The sequence below is a fragment of the Miscanthus floridulus genome, chromosome 16 (genome assembly GCF_019320115.1).
Source record: "Miscanthus floridulus cultivar M001 chromosome 16, ASM1932011v1, whole genome shotgun sequence".
NCBI classification, from domain to species: domain Eukaryota; kingdom Viridiplantae; phylum Streptophyta; class Magnoliopsida; order Poales; family Poaceae; genus Miscanthus; species Miscanthus floridulus.
In genome coordinates this window covers 8,360,427-8,386,909 of record NC_089595.1, presented here as the reverse complement: position 1 = coordinate 8,386,909, position 26,483 = coordinate 8,360,427, and positions in this window count along the sequence as shown.

Sequence of the window (26,483 nt, the reverse complement as noted above, 5' to 3'; positions counted from 1 at the left end):
GGTGAGTCCGGTCAGGGGTGACCGAACGCGTCCGATTGCGAAAAATTGTCTCTGGATGCTTACTGGAAGTGACCGGACACTAGGGTCCTGCGTCCGGTCACTTTGAAGCAGCGCGTCCGGTCACAACTTAAATGTACTGATGACCATTGAGATCGGGCGATCAACATTTGAAGCAGGGGCTATGTGGCATGCATCGCACGACCGGACGCTGGGGTCCAGCGTCCGGTCGATCTGACCAGCGCGTCAGATCGCCCTGATTTTTAGTGGACTGAGGAGCCAACGGCTCTATTTCATGGGGGCTTCTATATAAGCCCCATGGCTGGCTCAAGCCCACTCTCTTGGCCATTTGCATTGATATAGCAACCTTGTGAGCTTAGCCAAAGTCCTCCCACTCATCTCCATCATTGATCCATCGTCATTGTGAGATTGGGAGAGAATCCAAGTGCATTGCTTGAGTGATTATATCTAGAGGCACTTGGTATTCGTGTTTTGCTGTGGGATTCACTTGTTTCTCTTGGTGGTTGTCGCCACCTAGACGGCGTGGAGCAGCGAGGATCGTCGAGCGGAGGTTGGTGATTATCTCTGGCTCCGATCGTGGTGATTGTGAGGGGTCTTGTGCCTTCCCCGGCTATTATCATCCCATGATGGAGAAGACACCTTATGAGCTATTGAATGGAAGAAAGCCCAACATAGCATACTTTTGGGGTTTTGGTTGTAAATGCTACATATTGAAGAAAGGCACTAGATTGAGTAAGTTTGAAAAGAAATGTGATGAAGGTTTCTTGCTTGGTTACTCCACTACTAGCAAGGTATGTAGAGTTTGGAATTTGGCTAGTGGTACTCTTGAGGAGGTTCATGATGTGGAATTTGATGAAACAAATGGTTCCTAAGAGGAAGATGAGAATCTAAATGATGTAAGAGGCACTCAATTGGTCAATGCAATAAAGAACATGGACATTGGTGATATAAGACCTAGAGAGGTGATTGATGTTGAAGATGATAAGAATCAAGTGCTCTCTAACTCAAATGTGCAAGCTAGTGGTTCTCATGATCAAGTTCAAGCAAGCACTAGGGATGACAAAGTGCAAGATCAACAACAAGTGGCTAGTTCATCATCTCAACCAAGTGATCAATCAAATGCAAGCAATCAAGTGCATGTGCTTCAACCAACCAATGTTGCAAGAGATCATCCATTGGACACTATCATTGGTGATATTTCAAGAGGTGTGCAAACTAGATCAAGATTGGCTTCATTTTGTGAACATTTCTCATTTGTGTCATCCATTGAACCTAAGATGATAGATGAAGCTTTGAAGGATGTTGATTGGGACAATGCTATGCATGAAAAACTAAACAACTTCACAAGAAACCAAGTATGGGAGCTAGTTGAGAGCGCTAAGGATCATAATGTGATTGGAACCAAGTGGGTCTTTCGGAACAAGCAAGATCAAGATGGGATAGTAATAAGGAACAAAGCAAGATTAGTGGCTCAAGGTTACACTCAAGTTGAAGGTCTTGACTTTGGAGAAACATATGCCCCGGTTGCAAGATTGGAAGCAATTAGGATCTTGTTAGCCTATGCTTGTGCCCACAACATCAAGTTGTACCAAATGGATGTGAAGAGTACATTTCTCAATGGGTACATCAATGAGCTTGTGTATGTTGAGCAACCTCCCGGTTTTGAAGATGAAAAGAAACCCAACCATGTTTACAAGTTGAGAAAGGCTTTGTATGTATTGAAACAAGCACATATAGCATGGTATGAGAGATTGAGGGATTTCCTACTCTCTAAGGGATTCAAGATGGGAAAGGTTGACACCACTCTCTTCACCAAGAAGCTTAGAAATGACTTGTTTGTAATGCAAATCTATGTTGATGATATCATATTTAGGTCAACAAATCAAGATTTTTGTGAGGAGTTTGGCAAGATGATGGCAAGTGAGTTTGAGATGTCCATGATTGGATAGCTCAGTTACTTCCTTGGTCTTTAAATCAAGCAAATGAAGAATGGCACATTTGTAAGTCAAGGTAAGTATATCAAGGACATTCTCAAGAAGTTTGGAATGGATAATGCTAAAGCTTTAGTACACCAATGGGGATAAATGGAATCTTGGATAGTGATGCTAGTGGCAACATGGTGGATGCGGCGGTGTAGTTGGCTTGGTGGGGCGGCCCTGGTTGGAGCTTTCCGTGAGAGTTCCCCGCGCGACGGCCATGGCAAGCAACAGGAATGGTGCATTCGCGGCGGCAGGATCGAGCGTCCTGACGCGGATTTGCCCTATTCAGGTGAGCCGCGGTCGGAAGAAGTCCGGACGGACACGGACGTGGTAGTACGCTTGGCCGAAGCGCTGGTGGTCTCCACCCACAGGAATAGCAATGTCGGACCGAGTGCCCGTCATGGCGGCGCAAGCAGCAGTTTTGGCGACATGCCGTGGCTTTGGCCTGGAGTTGTTTGCTGGCATGCACAAGGGTGAGAACATGCTGGCGGAGATGGTGGGGCACATGGCTTAGCAGTGGTGGTGCGTACTGTGGGGAATGGTGGTGGCGAGAACAGATCGACGGCTCCGAGCTTGGCATCCATGGCCATGGCGTTCCACAGAGACAGAGCGAGGGGCGTGGCTTTTGGATGACTCACAGGTGCGGTGGCTAGCAGCGTGGCAGGCCAAGCGTGGCGCATGTCGCGGACATGACGAGCGTTGCAGGAGCGGGTGCTGCGCTTGGACCAGGCACAGGCAGCCCGTCGTAGGTGATCCAGAGCACGCCACCATGCACAACTAGGCCAGTGGATTGAGGAAGAAATGTGTCTCGACGGAGGGATTCACGGCAACAGCAGCCACCGTGACACAATGCTATTTCAAGGTAACGGTTCATTTTTTCTGTGGTATTTCACGTGACGGGTCTTTCGATGGTATTTTCCGAATGTCGTGATTTTTTGATGCTATGAAACCAATTTTCCCTATCCTATGAGATTCCATTATCACCACTGGATGTACCAAAACCAGTTGTGCTAACTACTACCACTGCCAGACACATGACCAAATGTTTTTCCGGTGGTGATGATCAATATTTTCTGTGACAAAAAAATAACCAATATGTATATTATTATACTAGTATATGTAAAATATATACTATCAATAAACATTGTAAATGCAACAAAGATGATGTCCACATCAAATAAATTGATATGTATTATCTTAAAAGTTTCTTCTAACATTTCTAGATGCCAAGTCAATAAAGATGGTATAAGCCCCGTTTGGCACGGCTTCAGAGCCGCTTGGAGCCATTTTGTGCCAAATGACTTCACCTAGAAAGCCCCGTAAATTATGCTCTCACATATGTTTGAGGTGGGATGGAGCCAAAAGTAGTGGCTTCACCTCGTCCTGGTGAACTTTGTATGGGGTTATGTGAGAGCATGTTTTAAGGAGCTGTACATATAGAGCCATTTTACCAAATGATTTACCAAAATGGCTCCAGCTCCATATATCGGAGCTGTTCACTAAGCTGAAGGAAAAAAAAAAAGGCTCCACTAGCCGTGCCAAATGGGTCTAAATATGAAGATCATCGAGCTTAGTGTTGTTGGGACGTTGAACTGACAGCAAGCGTAACCTCTCGGTTTAGTAATAAAGTACTGGTTTTGTTTCTATAAAAAAGAACCCGATTGCATTGCTTTCTTCTTAACTCTGCCCTAGCTGGATCCTACAAAGCGTACAGGCGCACAGCGAACAGCCCCTGGAAAAGGTAGCGTTAAACAACGTTCTCAGTAGTCAGTTCTTGGGCTCTAGACCTGGCGGTGTTCTGTGCCCTACTAGCCTTTGCCTGTGATTGGGCCAAGGCTCCAAGCACGCTGCAACACACATACATGGAGGGCGGCCGGGACTGCCTGTGTTCACACTTGCGAAGTAGACAGCACATCGAGTCCAAAGTTACATTCGGTTTAGTTTGGTGGAAAGAACTTTAACGCACGGAGGGCCACTGGCGGGATCGTAAGTCCAAAATGACAGTAACAGTAACAATGACAATTACATTCAGTTTACTTTGTGAAGCTGGGGATATGATGTGCGGATCGGTAATAAAGCACACGGTCAAATAATTCGGCTGGATCGGAGGAAGCCCATGCCCCATGGGTCGGGCGTGTCTTCGTGGGCGCGAAGTGATCCGAGCTGAGATCGTGTGAGACGGAATGTCTTCATTCGACATCGCGGGTGTTACTCTTTCATCTCAAGAGTCAAGACAACACACATGCATAGGGAGAACGCGCGCGTGAGTCAAGATCGAATTAATGTTATCCTTGGACTCATGGTGTAGACGTGTAGTGTACCACATATGTTTTTTAATTATGAATGTATGTAGTAAGTACATTGTATTGTACATTTGTACTGTAACAAACACAGTCATATTTGTACTACTACTGTATATACTTGCATGTTTTTTAGCTACTCGGTACTTACATGTGTCAATGAATGAATAATTAAGGTATCCTTTGGAACGCAGGAATCTCACAGGAATTCCATAGGAATCAGCTCATTTTCACAGGAAAAACGCAAGAAACATGAAAAATTCCTCCAATCCAAAAGGGCCTTAAATAGTTTATGACTACACATCTTGTGGAAGACTTTTCTGTTTGTTGTCTTCCACTTTTTCAATGAATCATAAGTTGCCACGTCACATGGTACAACAAAGCACAAATATAAAAAAAACACATGTACGACAAATGTCTGGAAGATTTTTGTGGTAGTTATCTTCCACTTCATGGAAAGTGACGTGGCAAATTCCCAGCCGAAGGACAACACAGATAAAGCATACTTGAAGGAGAAGAAGGAAAAAAAAAACCCGGTGCCATAAAAAGACAAAAAGCGCGGCAACGTAGATGGCCGCGGCAGCGGCCGGCGGCGTCGTAGCAGAAAGAGAAAGCCGATGAGGACTCAGCAAGACCAAACTTGAAATCAACACCCAGATCAGAAGCAAACCAACAAGATGCAAAAAATTGTTTATTTGGCATAGATCTGCATCTAATTTTGCTACGAATTAATAATAGAACAACAACATTACAATTTTCAAAACACAGGCATCAAGATATGCAGGTTCACTGGATCCAATTAGGTCACCAAGAACGAGTTCTATTGTACAAAATATTTGCACATGCACGGTCTATGTTAGTATTATTCAAAAGCAAACTGCTCTGATCAGAAAAGGCTTTTTATTGTTGTGCTTTAGTTGTGGCTGCGCAGCGGCTCCACCACCGCCACCCATCCTGCAGCAGCTCTAATAAAAAATTAGAAAACATAATCAGTAAATATGCAGCACAATTCAAGGAAAACACAAATTATAACACATAATCAAAGTTTGCTATGCACACATAATCAGAGTCCTATTATTGTTTGTTTGTTAAATTAATCCCTGGGTTTTGCTGTTGATTAAGTGTGGTCTGTACTGCTAGTAGCAGTAGAATGCAGAGAGACTCCCATCTGTGCCATGTTCGCTTGGCTGATAAACCATGGCTGAAAATACTGTTGGCTGATTTGTTGTGAGAGAAAAATACTGTTCGTTGGTTGAAAAAGTACGGCTTATAAGCGAAGCTAGCAGAGCGCTGGTTTTTTTGATCCCATCACTCATTCGTCAGTTGTGTGTACTAATGCTGATGCCTTAGTCAGTACTAATGTCTACGGAGTACTATTGAGTAATTAGGCTGTGTTTAGTTGGAGGGAAAGTTGGAATTTGGGTACTGTAGCACTTTCGTTTTTATTTGACAAATAGTATTCAATCATGGACTAATTAGGCTTAAAACGTTCGTCTCGCGATTTCCAACCAAACTGTGTAATTGGCTTTTTTTCATCTACATTTAATGCTCCATGCACGTATCGCAAGATTCGATGTGACGAGTACTGTAGCACTTTTTTGAACTCTTTTTGAACTGAACACGGCTTAGTGTCATCTATGAATAAGAAACAAAGAGGTACTATGATGACTGGTGCGTCTCTGCTGGACATAAATAAATGCATGCTAATTGCTGCCAGCAGCATCGAGAAGAGAAAACGAGAACTACTAGCACTGTAGTACATACTACGACACCAGTACATCACCCTATGTGTGATTCTGTTATTAAAAGTTTTTTTAATAACAGCACACAGAAAACACCTAAAGGCGTATTTGGATGCTTTCAAGGAAGGTTAATAAACTTGGAAATCAGAGACTAACCTTTCTTAGAAATCAAATATAAAAAAACTAAGTTGTAAGACCTCAAGTGACATCAAATGCTCACTCAGGTCTGTTTCTAGGGAATCATGTCAAATAACTAACATGTCAAGCTAGTGGGAGGAAAGGGCTGGAGTGTGTTATTTCAATAACAGTCCTTTACCTTAAGATTTTTGTAACCATATATCTTTCCATCTTCGCCAAAAAAATGTTTTAGGTCAAATGGCTGAATAGAAGTGCAGTCTACAGAACCCGCCTCATCTGGATTCCTTACTGCCATAAAACGAATGCAAAGAAAAAAAAATAAGAATCTGAAGGAACCAAAATAACAGGATTATGGCATACATAGTACATACAGAACCAAGCATAGAAGCTAGCGAGAATGTGAGACAAAGGGACAAGCATACATAGTACATACAGAACCTGAGGGGATGTAATAGTTGCTAAAATTTGCAATTTGCAGAGGGATGCTGAAAAGCAATTCCATACCTAGAAAACACTTGCATACACTTCATTTGCCTCAACACCAGCATCTGCACAACAATAGGAAAACAGAAAGTGACTTAACCAGTTCACAAAAAAAAGCATGAAGTTCAGATTGAAATAAAAAAGCAGCTAATGATATATTAACAATGGATAAGTGTCATTTTAATACTACAACTGATCGATCGACTATGTATACACCAGAGTGTTAAATGTGCCCTATGATTAGTTGTACATATTTGAAACAGACATAGATCTGCATATAAGCAATCTCTTTCCATCTCACAGAGCAGAAGTGCAGAAGACATATTATCTAACTAAGTACATTTACGGTCAGGGCTTCAAAAAATGTGTTGTAGCACTTTCTTCTTTGAAAACTGCATATAAGATACAACAATTTATATGGACTAACAGAATTACATTTTCAAAAAAAAAATACACAGGGAGCAAGGTTAACAAATGTATTGAGGAAAAATCTGTCGCCAAGAACAACGAATTTTCAATCTTCAATATCAAATACCATACAGGTACAGGTGATAATTTTTTTTTGAAAAAATATGAGACAGAACTTCTACTACAACTAACATCTCCTCATTTAACATTTTTGCAGGAAGAAAATGCATCTGAAATACTGAAAGGAAGGCCTGAAACAAATAATTTACAAAATTCAACAAATTGCTCCAACAAGTTTACATTAGCAGTTGAAAGGAAGGCCTGAAACAACATAGAAACCCATATAATAAAAAAATATTTAAACAATTAAATTAAGAAAGACTGAAATACTAATATCTGAAACACTTAACCTTGAAAGAAAAAACTGAAACACCCAACCTCAAAAAGAAAAATAACATAAACTAAAAAATCATCACCATCATCTAATTAATTATACACATCCACATTAGCAGCTTAATAATTAATCCAAATAAAAAAACACTCAAGCTCCCTAGCTTAGCTTAAAACAGATCCACACATATGACCCAAGACACATTGTCGGTGCGAAAAGTGACCAACAAGTAAATGTTTGTAGTTTTGCCGTGCGTTGTGATCGGATGTGGCCTAGCACTCAATGACACAGGGTTTATACTAGTTCACGCAACGTGCCCTACGTCCAGTTTGAGTCGGTCGGTGACTTTATTCCTGAGCCCAGGTGCTCGAAGTTTGCTGTGGGGTTACAAACAAGTGGGAGTAAGATGGGGGTGTAAGATGTCCGGTCAGACTCTGGACCGAAGGGCCGAGAGTGATGGGAGCTCCTACGTGCGCTAAGTGTTCGAACGTGTGCTCTGTGTAGCTTTAGAGTGTCTAAAGCTAGCAGAGAGTGAATCGGAATGATCCGTCTGTTGTTGTCCGAATCGATCGTCTTGAATTGATTGTCCCTGTTGGGAGAGAGCGCATCTCCTTTTATAGATGAAGGAGACGGCCTTATAAGTGAGTGTGTGTGTGTGTGAGCTACCTAGTCTTGTTGCCCACGTCGTCGGGTACAAGATGGTTTGTCGGCGCCTACAACACTGTTTATGTCAGATGCATGTGGGTGGCTTTACCGTGTTCACCTGGTAAGGAAATTGATGGCGCCCACAACACTGTAGGGCAAACGTCGGCGCCCACAACACTGTTTGGGTTCTGACATGCCTGGAAGGTTGCAGAGCACCCTTCTGACATGTCCTGACAGTACTGTCCTGCAGGTGTGTAGGGTACGGTCCTCGGTATTGCGGTTGACTTGAGCGTCCTGCCTTATCTGCTCCGCCTGACTTCTTGGGTCCTTACCGAGCGGGCGTCCCTGGTCGGTTGTTTCCAGTCGGCTCCGATTGCATCGGTCGTAGTCAGAAGCTGTAAGCAGAGGTGCGGCGTCTCTCTGGTTGAAGAAGTGGGTCGGAGTCAGAGGCGAGCGTCGTCTCTCCGGTCGGAGAGGTGGGTCGGAGTCAGAAGCGAGCGTCGTCTTTCCGATCGGAGAGGCAGGTCGGAGTCGGAGGCGAGCGTCATCTCTTCCTTGGTCAGGCCTACCGGTCAGAGACTGGGTCGCTCTTCTGGCCTGTCGGAGATATCTGGGCTGGCCTAGGAGTCGCGCGTCGTTCGCAACGTCGTCTGCTGGGCCGAGCCTTTGCTAGGAAGCATGCCCATTAGGGACCCCGGGTTTTTGAATCTGATAGGAGCCCCTGAGCCCCGGGCGATTCGGGTAGAATCGTCTGGGGGTTTCGACTTGTCAGCGGGTGCGCGTGAGCGCACCCGGTAGGTGTAGCCCCCGAGCCCTTGGGCGATTTGGGTAGAATCGCCTGGGGGGTTTTCGACTTGTCAGCGGGTGCGCACGAGCGCACCCGGTGGGTGTAGCCCCTGGATGATTTAGGTAGAATCGCCTGGGGGGTTTTTCGACTTGCCTGCGGGTGCCTGCGAGCGCACTAGAGGTCGACCCAGGCGTCGGGCGTAGCTGAGGGATCGGGCTAGACGGACTCGCGGACCCAGGCGTCGGGCGCAGCCGAGGGATCGGGTGAGACGGACTCATGGACCCAGGCGTCGGGCAAAGCCGAGGGGTCGGGCGAGATGGACTCGTGGACCCGGGCGTCTAGTGCAGCGGAGGGATCAGGCGAGATGGACTCGTGGACCTAGGCGCGCCGAGGGGTTGGGCGTCCCGAGCCCCTGAGCCCCGTTGGGCTCGATAGGGGTTGGTTGAGTTTCGTGCGTTACCCTATCCGCGGTTTTCGCAACCGGAGGGGTTGAGCTAACGTCGCTTGCCTTGATAGCTCGAGTGACGCGCTCGGTGAGCTCGCTAATGGGTATGTCCGAGCAAAATCTGGGTCCGTTGTTCGTAACGGGTCGGCATAGCCCTCATATGGCATTCCACTGCTCCTTAACCCGCCTCCTGGCAGATGCCCGGGTCGTTCCGGAGACCGACTCAGGTGGCTCGTTGGCCTCCACTCGATGGAGATTCTATGGGCATGGCACGAGGTTAGGATCGAACAAGAAGGTCGAGATGACCCTGTCTGCTTCTTAGCAGATCGGGCGACGACCGCTGGGGCTCATCTGTGTTTTTCTCCCCTGGCTCTGTTTGACGCGAGGCGGCCTCAAGCCCTTTGCGGGCCAGCCTTCGAACCTCGGCCAGTCGTTGCTCATGTTGAATGAGGCAACTACCGCTTCATGACGCAACACAAAGCGTTGTGATGCATTAACTACATATGCGATGCTTTGGATGTATGGGATGAATGAATGATTGTATGAATGCGTGTATGAGAATGTATGGATGAATGATCATGCATCAGAAAAATAAAGTAAGAGGGTTTGGTAAAGTTACCTTGATGACTCGAGTGACAGGTTTATGGAGTTCTTATCGGATATATCCTAATGGGATCCATGTTCGTCGTTCGTGACGAAGACGACATGGCCCACATGGGGCATCCCACTGTTCCTTACCTGTCTCTCGGCATTCGCCTGAGTCGTCCGATCGACTCAGGAAGCCCGTTGGTCTCTCCTTGGCGGAGATCTCGTCGTTGGGCCCTTCCAAGTCCTTCCTAGGAAGGCGGAGGGCCACCTACGTGCGGTTGTGCCTTGTTTCCTATGCTCGGCGTGCGGTAGTGGTGGGACATGCCTAGGCCATGTCCCGTCTGACCAGGCACCGTTTCGTCGGGCAGGGCGCATCCCATCAGTCAGGACGCATCCCGTCGCATACCTATCCGCATTAAATAGGGGAATGGAGTGGGTTTTTTCGCCCCAATCCTTCGCCTTTCTCCAACTGCTGCCTCTCCTCTTTAAATAGGGGAAGAGAGAGTTTTTGTCCCCTTCCCTCACCTTTTTCCATCTGCTGCCTCTCCTGGCCTTCTTCCTTCTTGCCAAGTGTGTTCATGTGTCGCGGCGGTTCCTAGGAGAGAGAGGGTAAAGCGAGGGAGAGGTGAACTCATAGATCCATTCGTGAATCCAGAGCGCGATGTCGAGCTGGAGGCCATCCAGTGTAGATGAGGCAGTGCTGGTCGCCTTCGCCGAGAAGGAGCTGCTTCCGCCAAAGGAGGTGGCGCACTGGAGGGCTCCTGTGGGGAGGCTATTCCACGACCCTCGGCCGGCGAGGTTGTCTCCTTCCTCGCCTTCCATGAGCGCGGGCTAGGATATCCCGCGCACTGGTTCTTGCGTGGGCTCCTCAATGAGTGGGGCCTAGAGCTACAGCACCTCAATCCGACTGGGGTGCTACACGTCGCTAGCTTTGTGACCGTCTACAAGGCCTTCCTCGGGATGGAGCCGCACGTGGACTTCTTCCGATGGATCTTCACTGGGCGAGCCTTGTCGGAGGGGAAGCCACCCAGGACCACGCCGGTTGGGGGCTTCGCGCTACAGAAGAAGCCAAGGCCACCGGGCTCCTACCCCGCGTACACCCCCTGCAACTCTAATCAGGGGTGGCATGGGGAGTGGTTCTACATTAGGAACCCGGTGGAGGTGCCATTCCCGCCGTTCACCGGAAGGAGGCCGGAGAGGCCGGAGAGCTGGACATGGGGGCCCTCTAGTCGACAGAACAAACTAGAGGTCATCGAGGCGGAGCTCTAGAAGCTGGTACAGCACGACCTCGATGGGGTGCGGGTGTTCCACACCTTCTTCCGCCGTTGGGTCACCCCGCTGGCAGAGAGGAGACGGCCGATGTGGATGTACTTGGGCCTAATAGATCCCGACCGCGCGTCATCGGTGGAGTTGGCGAAGGACGAGGTCTGGAGTCGGCTCGACCGGGTGCTGCAACTAAGGGCCTGAGAGACCCTCGAAGGAAAGCCCAGACCCCTTCACGCCATGAAGCTGTCTAATCTGGTACGCTCCCCTCTCCTTATTCTGTATCCTTTTCCTTTTTGCTCTCCTGTATCTTGACCTCGAGTCGCCCGTTTCATAGGGACTCATGGGTTATAAGTCCCGGCCGCATCTCCTGAAGGGGCCAGAAGGCGTGGCTCGGTAAGCTGCCCTGAAGGAGGCGGCAGACGCTAAGAAGAAGAGAGCTAAAAAGGCTCGGAGGAGCCACGGGAAGGAGATGGAGATCGCCCGGCGGGTGCGGGCTAGCGATAATCAGAGCGACATGGAGGCGGAACATGAGTCGGAGGAGCCCATGGAGCTAGGTGATGACGCGAGCTCCCCTAAGGATGGAGATCGGGACGTCGTCGTGACCTTGGCAGAGCGTCGTGAGCCTATGGCCGTGTCTGTCGGTGGTGGGCGGGAGCAGAGAGGTGTGGTGACGTCCCTACGTCAAGGAAGCGTGCCGCGTGGTCGAACGCTACCGTCGAGCGAGAGGCGAAGCGGCCACGGTCGCCGTGCCCTTCGGAGGCGTTGCTGGCCTCACCCCCCTTGCTCCGAGTGTGGCGGAGCGCGCCAGCCAGTCGGAGGAGCGTGCCCGTACCCCCGTATCTTCGGGGTCGGTGCGAGCGCACGAGCTACAATGGGGAGATGCCCCGTCAGCTGCCTCGGTGGGTGTGCCATGGGCAGGTGGCCGTGGTGACTCGTGGGCCAACCAGGAACCGACCGGGTCAGCTCCTACCTTGGTCGATGTGAGGGGGCAGGAGCCATGACCCATGAGCGGTCCTTGTCTGGCGGGCTCATTGCCCGCGGGTCGGGGCTTCAGGGCCTACCCCTTTTGACTAGGTATGTATCCATGTTACTTTTGATCTCACAGTTGAGTTCTTTGAGTGCGACTAACCTGTACCTTTTTGACAGCGGCCAGATAGTGGCGGGATTGAGCATCGCCCTGCCTCCCGTGTGGGAGGAGTGGAGACCTAGCCTATAGCGAGCCACGACAAGCGGCGGGGAGAGTAGACTGGTGGTGGTGCGACCTTCCCTTCCGGGGGTCGAGCTCTCCCAGCCGGTCGCGAGTATGGCGGCAGCGGCGGTGGCAGTGATGGCGGCAATCCCGGTGGCGATGACAGAGGTTGGGTCAGAGGTGACCCTCGTGGTCCCTCCCCCAACCATCATGGCGGAAGACAGGAGGGAGACCAGGCTTCCTGCCTTGCCCGACGGAGGGACGCATGGCTCGCCCTCCTGGCCAGAGCTAGAGGTGTCTGGGGGAGACATGGCCAGACCAGAGGCGGAACATCCGCCGACAGGCCGCAAAATCAAGATCATGGAGATCCCCTCCCCCAGCGAGGTAGGGCCAGGGTGGAGCCGCCGGCCATCCTGCCGTTGCAGGAGTTGGCGATGGTCCGGTCATCGGCTGGGCCCTCCAGCGGGTTTGGGGCAACCCACAATCTGGTGTGGCCCTGCCCTAGCGACCCAAGGAGGGCTTGGTTCATCCTTTGCGACGATGAGGAGGTGGTGCTCTGGCACTTCCTAGAGGAGAGAGGAATATCGGTGGAGTCTAACCTCACCCAAACCAAGGCGAAGCTCAAGGAGGCCTTGGAGCGGGTTTAGCTCGCCCATCAGGTGGTCTCAGTCGACCTACCACACGTCGCCGAGGTAAGTCTTCTGTGTTTTAGTGTTCGCCCTCAACTCTTTGATCTTCCGCTGGTCGTGTCAGTGTGCTTGCTTCTTGCTTTACAGGAGTTAGAGGCGAAGTCGATCCACAAGTCCTGTTTCCTCCGGGAGGAGCACGGCCGGATGGGGCGGGAGGCCACGATGTTGTGGTAGGTCACCGAGCTTGAGCGCTAGCTAGAGTCCACCCACCGGGAGTCCTAAGACCGAGTGGTCGATTAGATGGGGGCGCAGATGGCGAAACGGCTCATGGTAGAACGGGTGATGCTCGCGGCAGAACGGGTGACTGCTGCCGAGCAGGGACTCGACGCAGCGATGGTCCACCTGGCGGAGATAGAGGCGGCACTCCAAAAGTCCTTGGATGCCCTATAGACAGAGCGGAAGGCCCGGTCGGAGGTCAACCATGAAGTGCTCGCACTCCGGGGGCGTGTGCTTGGGACGGAGGAGTTGAACGCCTGGCTGCTCGAGCAGGTGACCCGGCTGGAGGAAGGACTCTCCATCCTCAAGAACACCCGCCTCGGTAAGTACCTATTCCACCTATGGTTGATGCCTTGGTTTCTCCTTTCCTTTGCTTCTGAACTTGTCGTCCTTTTTCTAGAACTGGGTGGAAAACTTGGTTCTCTGGAGCAGGAGCTGGAGACCGCCAAGGCGGCGATCGGTCGGAGCGCGGAGGCACTAGCCAAGTCCCTCGAAGAGCGACGTCTCTTAAAATCAAGATCACATACACACCACCTACATATGCACTACTCCTACACTGGGGGTAGGCGCAAAAACATGCCATTCCATCTAGATCCACCCAAAAATGTTTCACTCCTACACTGGGAGTAAACACCAAAAATATTCTTGATAGGATATCCATCAAATAAATGCTCCAAGTTCTTGTTGCTATCTCTCAAAAGTTTTGTTGCAGAAAGAAGCATGGGGCTATGCAAAAGTTATTCAAAAAAAAGAAAGAAAGAAGAGATGAAAAAATGGACAAGTGTCCGAATTATTAAAACATTGGGTACTCAGATGCCCGCCTAAAAAAAGTGAGATAAATAAGATAGCCCATATTTTCTTGCAAAATTGTTTTCAAGTTTTAAAAGAGAGATATGTTTTCAAGGAGCATGGTAGAATTAGGTTAGCCATCATATATATCCACCATACATCCATACACATGCACATCTTGATTTGATTGTATGACTCAACTCTCTTTGGATCCATTGTTTGACTTTACAATATATGTATTGCAAGTATGCTCTTTTATGCTTTTTCCACTCCTATGAGCTCCACATAAGCCTTAGTTGTAGGAAGAGAAAAAGGCATAACATCTTTATTGTCTTGGTGAGGATCCATAAATACCACATATATTGAGAGACTTGAGAAAGTCATACAATGGAGAGCTCTGAGTTTTATTTTGAAAACCTTTAAAAACTCTGAAATAATGGTTGAGCAAAGAACTTGAGACATAGTGCTTGACTTGATTGTTCTGTCTTTCAATTGCTCAAGACCCAAGTGAAGGCTACAAGCCCCATGGTTAAAGGTAATATGGGTAAGTTTGAAAGTCAGATCGGTTTATTCGGAGGAGAATTCTTGTTTGAACACATATGTACTTTTGAGGCATTGCTTCAATTTTTTTCAAAATCCTTAAACTCCAGATCCATTTACTAAGTTTAGTTTTGCTAAGGGACTAGCAAAAGGTAAGCTTGAGGGAGTTGTTGACGGTAGTTAACAACCAACTTAAACCGTCAATTAAACATACATAAGGGCATAAATATAATCACCAATGAAGGTTTAGGGGTTTAAACTAATAAATTTCACAAGTTTTGGTGAATCTGTGTATCCAGCGGGGTTTAATCAGAAAACCGCCAAGGAGGACCTAATCGTCAAAGGAAAATACGTAGTCCCGCCACGGTACCTATGTGGGAAAACTCTAGAAGGGTCCAGAAGCCACGTCACCGAAGCGGAGGGCCACCCACTGACAAGTGGGGCCGCCCGGCCCCTCTGGCCCCACCTGTCAGCCAGCTTCGTATGTCGGTCTCCCACCACCTTTGAGAATGCATCTAGGCCATTGCTTAAGTCAGTTTGATCCAAGGGCTCACGTTGGACCCTCAAGGCTATATAATCCAGCCCCTACCTCCCCCAGGAATCAAAAGTCATCAAGTTATTTGAGAAGACAGAAACCCTAATCCCCTCAGAGCTCCTCCTCCATAGCATAGGTAGTTAGGATAGATCTAGAGGGAGGCAAGCAGGACTTCGCTTGGATTTCCGATCTTGTCACGAGTGTGGTTCGGTATAAACTTTGTACCCCTCTCTTTTGTTTCTCCATTATTTTTATATGCTAGTTACAATTGTTATGACAATCTCAATATTCATCTTATTCATGTTCTTCATTATGATGTTCATCGTCTACTTTGATTATATGCTTAGTATAGCTAGTTTATCTTTATGTTTATGCATAAGTTCGTATAGCGCTCACTCTAGGTACCATGGGTGGGTGGTCGACATTGTGTAAGCGTGGTGCTTATACGTTGTTTACCTGCGGATACACCCTATATTCTGGGTCATGTGGTAGGTCATGGATGTGACACTCCTGTTGAGTCCTTTGTAGTCCACTCCCTGAATATAGACACACGTAGGATCCGATTACGAAGGTAGAACGAGCTCTGCCCTCAATCTTCCTTAGTAGTATCCCTTCTGTGTAGATATGATGATGATCAAATGTATGCTTTGACTTGTAGTAAAGGATGATTTAGGAATTATTCCTCTAATATTCTACCTGACCAAGCTAATGCCATAGAAAGGAGTGCTCTTAGTGACTTATCATTATCATTACTTATTATATATATCTCTTATCCTATGACTTACCCCTGTTGTGAGTAGAGTATTTGTTATGGTTTACTTCTCCTTCAATAATATAAGTTATCAATACATGTCCATGCTAGACCTTCCTAGTGGTAAAAATATAAATAACGATACCTGAAATACTCTCGGGTAAAATGCTACAATGGTATATTATCTGTGCGCTTTGCGGATACTTTTCATTTATAGATTTATATATATTCTCTCTAGTCACACACATTAATAAAGATCTGCTTAGTGTTATTCTAGTAGTAATACTATGTAGTACCAACACATATCTCTAGCATCATCAGTAGGGATGACAACCTAGTAAAGTTAGGATATATACGTTTATAATAGGTGGCTAAGTACTTCAACCAAGTGACACGTTAATAAATACCAATAAGCATTTCTAGGCTGTTGCTAGGGGTTAGGATTTAAACTTCATTCTTAGTAGCAACGCTAAGAAATGTCAATAGTCACTGAGGCGGAGATCAGGAGGATGGAGGAGAACGAGCTGGCGCCAGAGGAGGTTTTGGCGGTTGGCTGGTGTCCCCCAGGCGTAGGGAGCTGTCACCTATGCCCGAGAATGGGGAGATCGTCTCCTTCACTACCTAGGGCTCGGCCTTCCCCTACACCCCTTCATGCGAGGCCTTCTATTCTTCTACGGCATCTGGCTTCATGACCTGACGCTGGAGGGGATCCTCCACATTGCGACCTTCATCACGATGTGCGAGGTGTTCCTGGGGATCGCCCCCACTTCATGCTCTGTAGGTGGGTGTTCTAGGTGGTGCCGTCGCTCCCTGGCGGCTTGTTCCCGACAATGGGGGTGCCCGGGTCTAGGTGTGTCTGCATGCTACTGGCCAATACCTTGCCCTTGCCCTTGCCCGCTTATCGAGGTTTGATGGACATGCGAACTGGTGGAAGAACTGGTTCTATCTCCCCAACTTGTTCCTGGTGCTGCCCTCCTTCACGGCGGGGAGGCCGGGTGGCGTCGCTCTGGAGTCATGGTGGCTATACCCCTTGGCGGAGGAGGCTACGAACGTCCCTGCTCTCATGGGGGCTATCGAGGCCCTGACAGCGTAGGGGCTGACCCGGCCAGTGGTGGTGCGCACGTTCATCCATCGCCGGATCCTCTCGCTGAGGGAGCGGGCGCACCCATTGTGGCTTCACCAGGGGATTACCGACCCAATGATGGAGTTCCCTTATCCCATCTTAGAGATGCTACTTTGGGTGTTGATGCTTGAGGCCATCGGTGCAAACTATCTAGGGCTGGCGTCGGCCCTCCCCCTTCATCGCCGATCATCCTCCTTTGACTGGCCATCCGTTCGCTGGGATGGCATCGGAGACCCTGGCTCTGCCTTCTGAGGTGGAGTGGACGTGGATGGTGGCGCCCCCATCAGGGATGCTAGTGCTGCCCGCGTTGGCGATCGGTCCGCCTCTAGCTGTGGCTCCGACGGCAGCTCTATCTCCGACGGCGGTTCTTGCTCCGCTGGTGATCCTAGCCCCGGCGGTCCACACGCTGGAGGTCCATGGAGGGTCCTAAAGGCGCCAGAGGAGTCCCGCTAGGCACGGGCAGAGCCCACCTCATCGACCGTCCCCTCGAAGGGACAGGTGCGAGTCGCCTTCACATTTCTTCATTTTGTCACCGCTTCTAATGTTATTGTCCTCGTCGCGTGTAGAGGATTCACCGGGACATCATTTGTCGAGGTTGGTTCTTGGAGTGGCGCCGAGCCTCCCCAACATAGGGCTCGCCTGCTGCCGCCTTCTCCGTTGGCGGCTGGATCAAGCCGGCGCGCTCCTTCACCGGGGGTGCTCTCCCTGACGCCTCGATCACTGTCCCAGCAGCGACGATCGAGGCGCTATAGAAGGAATGGGAGGACGCCCTTGGGGCCACCGAGGATGCCCGAAGGGAGGTCAAAGAGGAGCGGCAGGCGGCAGTGATGGCGGAGAACGTTCGTGATGCAGCGCAGGTCGAGGAGGCCCATCTGAGGGAGGAGCTCGAAGGTACGGGTCATTCCCTTCCCTTCTTGCTTCCTGCCAGTCCTGGCCCGTGGGTCGCACTTACGGCGTTCAACTTGACACCTCTCATCTTTGTCAGTGCAGGGGTGAAGGAGGAGGTCCACCACTTGACAGAGTAGCTTCAGGGGTCCTAGGAGGACGAGGGTAGGCTATGAGCCCTCCTCAAGTCCTGGGGTGTGGAGTCGAGGGAGCTTCATGTCGTGGCCCTAGGAGCATGTCGCGCCCTCTTTCCATGGGGTGTGCGCGATAGCGCCAGGGAGGTGAATGAGCACCTCCATGCCACGCCGGTGCGCTTCCGTGAGGCCATAGAGGATGGCATCCGATAGGGGGAGGCCTTTGCACTGGCCGTGGTGCACTTCCACTTCCCTGACCTGGTGGACATTTGTGAAGTGGCGGAGGGGATCCCCAGGAACACCAGCAACACCGACATGGCGCTCCTCATGCCCCAGCTGGAGGAAGCCACCAATGTCGTCCTAGGGATCACTCCACTAGACGTGGTCCTCCGTGGTCCTTCGTCGGACCATGAAGGGTGATGGTCGGACGCTGTGCCTCCCCGGCCGTGCCTGTGAAAGAAGAAGGATCAACCAGCGTGTGCTCTATGGCTGAACAATGGGGTGAAGTCTCCAAAACAATCTAATGTTTTTGTAAATATTAAGTTTGTTTATTTGCCATTTCTTTGCCGCTGCTGTTTTTCTGCTTCCCGGGTGCCACCGGTGCTCCCCCTTTGGTCGGTATTTGGGGCCTCACTTCCCTCGAGATCCTTGGCCGTGACATGGGTGGCCAGGGTTCATGACCCCTTTCGATGCCGCACAGGCGTGGGCACTAGGTCGGGGAGCCGAGAGACACAAATAGACCGGGAGGAGGAGGCCAAGTTCGCTTGGCGAGCGGTGCGCGGGCGGCCCTTCGCACTTACTAGAAGGAGGGGGATTTAGCAGCGAACAAGAAGCGAGCTTAACATTCATCCTAGGGAAATGAAATGCAAGAAATAAAGAGGAAGAGTTACGTAGCTTCCTGCCCTTCTCCTGTATGCTCAACGGGAGGTAGAGGCGGGGGTGTCCTGGTTCGAATCAGACGTCGGTGCTCTAGGGGATCAGCTTGGCGAGGGTCTTCCATAATGGGGAAGGGCCAGGGCTCCACTCGACCAGGCTGGCCCCTCTTGGGGACCAAGCGCCTGGGTGGAGGGACCTGCCAAGCTGTTGCTGCCGCCGGGTGCGTAGAACGTGCTCTAGGAGCTGGATGGACCAGGTGCCGACGTCGCCTCTTCTCCGTTCGTCGATGCGGGCCCATGGGGGCCTCACCGCGGTCGTCGTCACCACCCGCAGGGGGCCGTGCGCGGTGTTGCTACGCAAGTTTCCTCTTTTGAAGCTTGCACTCTATCGCAGGGGCTTCCTAGCCTGCCAGCCCTGCTTGCTGTCGGTCCCCTCCCTAGGGCGGTCCGCACGATAGTTGGGGCTTTGTTCTGGTGATGCATGCCCGTGTGCTCCCTCGGCGGGAGACTTGTTGTTGACATGGCGTCATTCGCAAGGCATCGTGTCGTACTCGGTGTCACCAGAGTGGTACTCTGGATTACTTCCTTGGAGGGTTGCGAAGAAGGTGCACAGGGAGGGGGCATCGGCCCCTGCCATGCCAAAGAGGATGGGGCTCCGGGGAGCCTCGCAGACAACGAGTTGCTCCAACTCCATCTGGAAGGACTCCAGCGCGTTTCGGACTCTCGAGGGCAGATCCGGGAGATTGTACCAGAAGTGATTAGGCGGCGGGAGCGCCTCACCTGCAGTTACCCGATGATGAACGTTAGCCAACATGTGGAACATCTGGCGGCGGTCTGACACAGTGGGGTCTGAGCCCAAGCTACGCCGGATCTATTGGGCCAGGACCTCGAGATCCGCTCTCAAGGGCCCTAGCGGAGGGGGCGACACCGAGGGCTCGCTGCCCGCCGGCGTGGCCCTATGGAGTAGATGAAGCTCGTCGTGGCAATCGGTGATGTAGACCAGGCTCCTGAAGTGGAAAACCTATCCCGAAGTGTAGGCATCGGTCGCGATGGAGAACTCGCTAGGGAAGCGGACACCGCCGTCTGGGGCGGTGCCGCTTGCTCTGGCAACGAGGCGGGTGGCTCCGGCCACCATAGAGCCAGAATCGCACTTGACGCTACCACCTACATGGCGCACTAGCTGTCATGGGGTTGAAACCACGACAAGCATGTTGTTCGAGTCAGTGTCAGAGTACGGGGTCTCCGGTGGCTCAGGTGGTCTCAAGAACACAAGAATCACACAGCGAAGATGCAACCGTTTATCCTGGTTCGGGCTAATTTGGTCCCTACGTCCAACAGCTGATGATCCTTATACTCAAGAGCACCCAAAATCTAGGGGGTTATAACAGAGTGTAAAGGAAGAAGATTTGGTAGGGGGTGAGCTCGGTGCTAATCCTAAGGTTGCCTCACCACCGGTGGAGTCTCCCCCTTGTCGGAGAGAAAGGAGACGACGGGATGCGATGGAGGAGGAGCTCTCGGTTCCCCTCTCTGGGTTGCCTTGCTCTCGGTGTAGAGTAGAGGCAGATGGAGTGGAATGGAGTGTCTGGTGATCGAATCGGGATCCTCCCCCTGCTAGGTCCGACCTTATCCCTTATATAACGAGATAGGTTGGGTACATGGCGGTTTGGGGGTTCTAGTCTACGGTCTACATGTGTTGGAGTCTAGGAGGGTCTTGCAGCGGTGCGTCGCGGACCATCGAAGTAGTCTTGGAGCTGAAGAAGCCTGGGCGTCGTTCGGTTGCTTTGTTCTGACACTCTGCGTGTCAGACGGCGTTGGCTTGGACCGGCCTCCCCTGGGTGTGACCTTCTAGAGTCTTCTTGGTGGCGAAGGAGGTCGGCTCCAGGGGCTGACATGTGGGCCCGAAAGCCCCTGAGCCCCCGAAGGCTGTGGGAAGCTTTGTCTTCTTGTATCACGCCCTGGACATGACCCTGTTGGAGGAGCAGTTAGTAGGGGCACGCTTAGGGAGAGGCGCCAGGGAGCCCCCGGGCATCGGTAGCCCGGGGCTTGCCTTCTTGTGCCCGGGCCTTGGTTGGCATTGTTAGCCAGGCAGGAGCCAAGGGCCGGGCCCGAAGGTACCGTAGATCGGGAGCCCAAGGCTCGGGGAAGCCCCCGAGCCCCAAGCGGAAGTTGAGGTCGAGTCAGGCTCGACCGGATCTCTTTGCCAGAGGGTGCGCGCTAGCGTGCCCGATGGGCATAGCCCCCGAGCCCCCGGGCGATCCTAAAGGGGTCGGTTGGGGGGTCTTCTTCCTTCGGGAACCGTTGGACCCGAGGCTTAACATACCTGTATGTTAGGATCTCGTCACCCCCGCTCCTATTTCATGGACATCGCATACTTTTGCTTACTTTCTCCATGATTCGCAGAGGCACCATCACACCTATAGATAGCCAAATGGGCTAGCCCTCATGGGTGGCTAGGGATGACAGTGGGACGGTTTTGGGTTGGAGCTTTACGGATTCAGGGTCCAGTGGGTTCGGGTTCGATTTTCCCCCATGGTTACAAGTTTGGGGACCCGCAACTTATCGAGTTCGATTTCGGGTTTCACCCGCAGATGCCCAATGGAGGTCCGAAATATGTCATTTTGAATAAAAACTCATGTGTTTTAATTTATTAATAAATTATTTATATAAACTATTAAATTTGTTTTAAGTTGAGTCATGAAATTATGTGTTGTTTTGTTGCCTCTTGTGTATACATGTGAATATGTAATATATATCAATCATTATCTAAAAAATGTAATATATATCAAGCATATGTTGCTTGAAAATCATTATTGTTTTCCTATTGCCATATAGTGGTGGGTTTTGGTTTTCGGAGATCCACCAGGTTTGGTTTAGGTTTGGTTTTGGGTTTCGATTATCACCTGAATAGGTGTTCAGGACAGTTTTGGATTCGAGTTCGCGGAGACTCCACCCGACCTACCATGTTGCCATCCCTGGATGGCATAAAGACAGCTCATTTAAGCACGACACAAATACACGGAACGAAAGCTAGCAGGCCAGTGCTGGCCTGCCCGATGCATAGGGCTGTGCTTGGCACGTGCGTCCAATTCGTAGTGCCGGCACGAGCCCAACATGATTAGCATACGGCCCATTAATGGCCCATCAAATGACAAGCATCCACCCCTCCGACTCCGACTCCGCCTCGCTACTCGTCGCAACACCTCCGTTCGTTCGTTCGCCTGGCATGAACCGACAGCAAGTAAGCTTACTTAGCTTGGAAGTGTTTCTTACTAGGAGAGAGGCCGATCGATCGCCATGGAGGACAAGCTGGATAAGTATATCTATCTATCTATCTATATCTTTCCTTACGAGAACAGTTAGTGGTGCATCATATTTCTGTTTGCCGAACGAGCTAGCTTTCTTGTGTATCTCATCTCATCCCAATCTTGATTTGCTTCTTCAAATTCCTCCGGCTTTGCCATCTGGGGTACAAGAATCTCGGACAGTCTTGGCGAAATTAAGGTCCTCCTTACATCCATCCTTGGTGAGCTAAAAAAACAAAATGGCTACAACAGGCTGCTGGTACGCTCGAGTGTTGTTTTCCTTATTATCATCAATGAATTTGGCAATATTTGGCCCCGGATCCTGTACATCTATCTTCTTTTGAACTTTGACCAATTTGTACTTGTTACTTTTTACCTTGGGAATAAAAATCTAAGAACAATGTTCAGGATGAAGGTCGTTCCATGGAAAAGGGAAAAGAGAAAGTTAATAATGATCAGGATGAAGATCGTTCCATGTTCAGGTAGGAACTCTCTCTAACAACTAATAATCTTTTAAGTGCAACATTATTATATTGCCTTGGATACCACAGGATAAATAATTTTTCAAGTGACATTTTTTTTTTGCGAAGGAAGTGATTCAAATTTGGACCCGTCTTAAATTACTTTTGGAACAAAAAAATTAGTGAGTGTTGGCTGTTGGGGATTAAGAATGTTTCGGTATTAGGGATAAGGAAAAGTAATCTGCTATATAGCTACCTTATCCCTTGTATAGCAGTTTTTTATTATAGAGGAAACTTGTATAAGTAATCTGTTGAACATGCTCTAAACGCATCCATAGTTCCAACCAACCGCAGCCAGCATCTATCCTTTCATATTTCACCCTTGCATTGGATATATACAGTATGCTACTGTAAATGTTAGATCGGTGTATAAGCTGAATATGGATTGTAATGTACAGGGGTCCAGATGATCTTTTTTGTTAGGAAAGATACAAATGAAATTCGGAGAATAATAGGATCATGTCGGTGCATTGCAATGGAAAAAAATAATACAATATGAATATGTGTTACTTTTTTTTTAAAAAATAAACATGTCTTGCCCTGGCCAGCGCCGCCCTCCAAGTACCGAGAGCTTCCAATAACACCTTACTTAGGATTGCAATTCTAGGTCCCCCCAAATTTTAAATAGGGGCTCTTGCGTTTGTACCCTTGTTTTGTGTTGAAACTGTGATTTTGCCTCTATTTTTTTTTTTGACTTTGTGAATTTACCCCTACTGTGCCATTCACGAAGCACCAGTTTGCCCCTGCTCCGTCATCCACCCCTAACGGTGTTAAACTTTGTACAAAAGGACATGAATGCCCATGCGATTTTGCCCCTCGTTTATTATGCCTAATTGTGGTTTTGCCCCTGTCTGGCCGAGGCAGGTGGGCGCTCTGTTGCTGCTGCTCTTATGCACCGATCGGTGAACCATGCGCTCTCTGTCTTTAGCCTATGTGAGCCGAGTCTATGGACAGGGGAAGAGGAAGACAGAGCCACTGACGCGCGGGGTCCACGGGGCGAGGTGGCGCGCCCTGGTTGGCCCTGGCAACGATGCTGAGAGCTGGGCATTGGGTGCCGTCGGCGAGGCGCATCTGCTCCTGCTCCTTTTCCTTCTGAGTGGTCTACGGAAGAGATCAGACAGAGCAAGAGAGGGAGAGAAAGAGAGAGAGAAGCAAGGCGGTGGGAGACTAGAGGGCGGCGTTAAGACCGGGGAGCACCTGCGACTGCCCCGGCGACCTGCGGCCGTCCTCTTCCAAAAGAGGCAGCAAGGGGAGGGGAAGAGCAGAGCACTCGGCGCGGAACGGAGAGAAGAGAGAGAAGCAGGGAAGCAGAAGGGCAAGAGGGATGGGGGAAGCAGAGCAGCGGAACCTCGGATCCGGCCAACGGAGGCGAGCGTGGTGGCGCTCGGCCTTGGGCGGAGCTACAGGGCAGGGCAGCGGCGGCGGACGACCTCGGCTTCATCGCGAGGTGCTCGGCAGCGACTCCGACATCGTCGACCGTCCGGCCATGGCGCGGCCACTGGAGATGCGGTGCTGGGGCCTAGCCGCCAGGGTGCAGGGTCAGGCTGTGGCCGCTGGGGGTACGGGGACGGGGCGCGTGGGGAGCGGGGCCGGGCCGCCTGTGCGCCGTGCCGAGGACGCGAACGCCGCCGGGGGAGGCGCCGTGCCGAGGACGCGACCCGCTGCCAGGCGCCGGAGCCGCAGCGGCCCGCCGGCCTTTGAGATTTGGAAGGACGAGGACCGGATGAGAGCCGCCGCCTGCCACCGTACGCCGGCCACCGCACGTCCATGCTCGAGCGACCGAGCCGCGGCTGCTTCCGAGCGCCGCACGCCCGAAGCCCCCGCACCGCGCATCGCGTGCCAAGCCCCGCGGCCCTCGCGCGCCCCCACACTGCGCGCCACGTGCCGAGCCCCGCACACCATGATAATTATTGAAGTTCGAATTTGTGTTGTACTATTCCTAAAAAAACAATGTTTAAAGTGTGATCTTCGTAACATTCTGTTTGCAGCAAATCGCCAGAAATTTTACATGAGTGTTCACGGAGCATGAATAATTAGCACCAAAGTACATAATTCAAGCTTTTATATTAGATCAAAGCAACCAAATTCATACCCATAAAAACTATGTTCACTCTGACCTCTATTCTACCATGTATTGCTTGTGATACGCCTAAGATAGTCTTGTAATCCTCCTGCAAGACTTAAAAATCCCCTGAAACTCCCATCATAAGTCAATAGCGATTTTTTTTAATTTTAACACTTTTTCGAAACTAATTTTAAATCTAACCCTCTCGGTTTTTTTTAAAACTAACACTTTTGGCCGCGCCTATTGCCCTGGCGCGGCCAAATGCTTGTGCCGCGCTATGCATGGTGGCGCGGCAGGGAGCTGACGTGGCGGCGACCAGAAGCGCTGACCGCTAACGGGGCAGAGCTCTGCCACGCCACCGATCTTGGCGCGGCAGTGCCATGCCCTGATCCATGGCGCGACAGAGCCGGGTATATCCTCCGCCGCGGCTAGTCCCGCTGCCCGAGCAGCAAAGTGGCCTAGGCGTCGCTCCCGCTCCCGACCGTCGCCAAGCACACCGGCGGCCTAGGCGTCGCTTCCGCTCCCGCCCGTCGCCAAGCACGCCGGCGGCCGCGCCACGAACGGCGACAGCCTGGCCCTCCATTGCCGCCTCCCTCCCTTCCCTTCCATTCCCCGGCCAACTCCCTCCCTCCTCGTCCTGGTCCAAGGTAATGACGCACATTTTATTTTCGTTTGAATGATGGATAGGATATTATGAATGGGAGTTAAGGTTAGTAGGAAAATTATGTTTGGAACTATGGTGAACATATTAGTTTGATTTTGTCAATGTTAAGGTTAATTATTTAGTTAGAAGTATGTTTGCCATGTATATTTTTGTTGCTATACTTGTTGTTTATAATATTTTAGTTGCATCGCAAATGATTACATTTAACATTAATTTGCGTTATTTTGATTGATGTTTAATTTGAACCATTTTATTAGATGGAAGACATGTTTCGGGAGCAGTTATGGCGAAAACGGGGTCGTCCTAGAGAAATGTACCCCGATGAGTCTAGCAAAGATGCCCCCGTCCCTCCTGAACTCCCTGTCCCTAATTGTGACTGTGGTCGTCCGGCCGACGTGTTTCAATCGAGACATCCGGACACAGCGGCTCGTTGCTTCTACACGTGCAGTCATTTTAATGTAAGTAATTATCTCCACTATCTTTTTCTTCTTCATTTGTATTACTAGATTACTAATATTTTTTAAATTTTTTTGTTGTGTAGGACCATGAGAGGTGCCTTTTCTTTCAGTGGATCGACGGTGCAGACAAGTTTGACCCCAGGTACCTCCTTTTCGACGATTGGTTTAGAGGGAGACATCCACGAGAGCACTTCGAGCGGTGGGTTCCACCTCCCCCTAACCCCCCTCCAATGACGGCTAAGGAGAAGCACTTAGCCGCAGTTAGACGACTCGAGGAACCTCCTCTGTGCCATTGCGGAGACCGAGCCGTGATAAACCCTGACAATACGTTGGAGTTTGTTTGTCCAAACAAGCATGAAGTAAGTGCAAAGTGTATGTGTTGAAATATTGAGCTCTATGTGTCATGTACTAATGTCACGTTATTTAGGTGTATTCAATGGCGAAGTGTCATTTCAAGGAGTGGTTGTATGGTCCTAAGAACAAATGGCCCGAAGAACCTCCAAAAGCTAAACAAAAGAAGAAAGAAAGGTTAATTTACAAAGCACCACCAGTCAAGT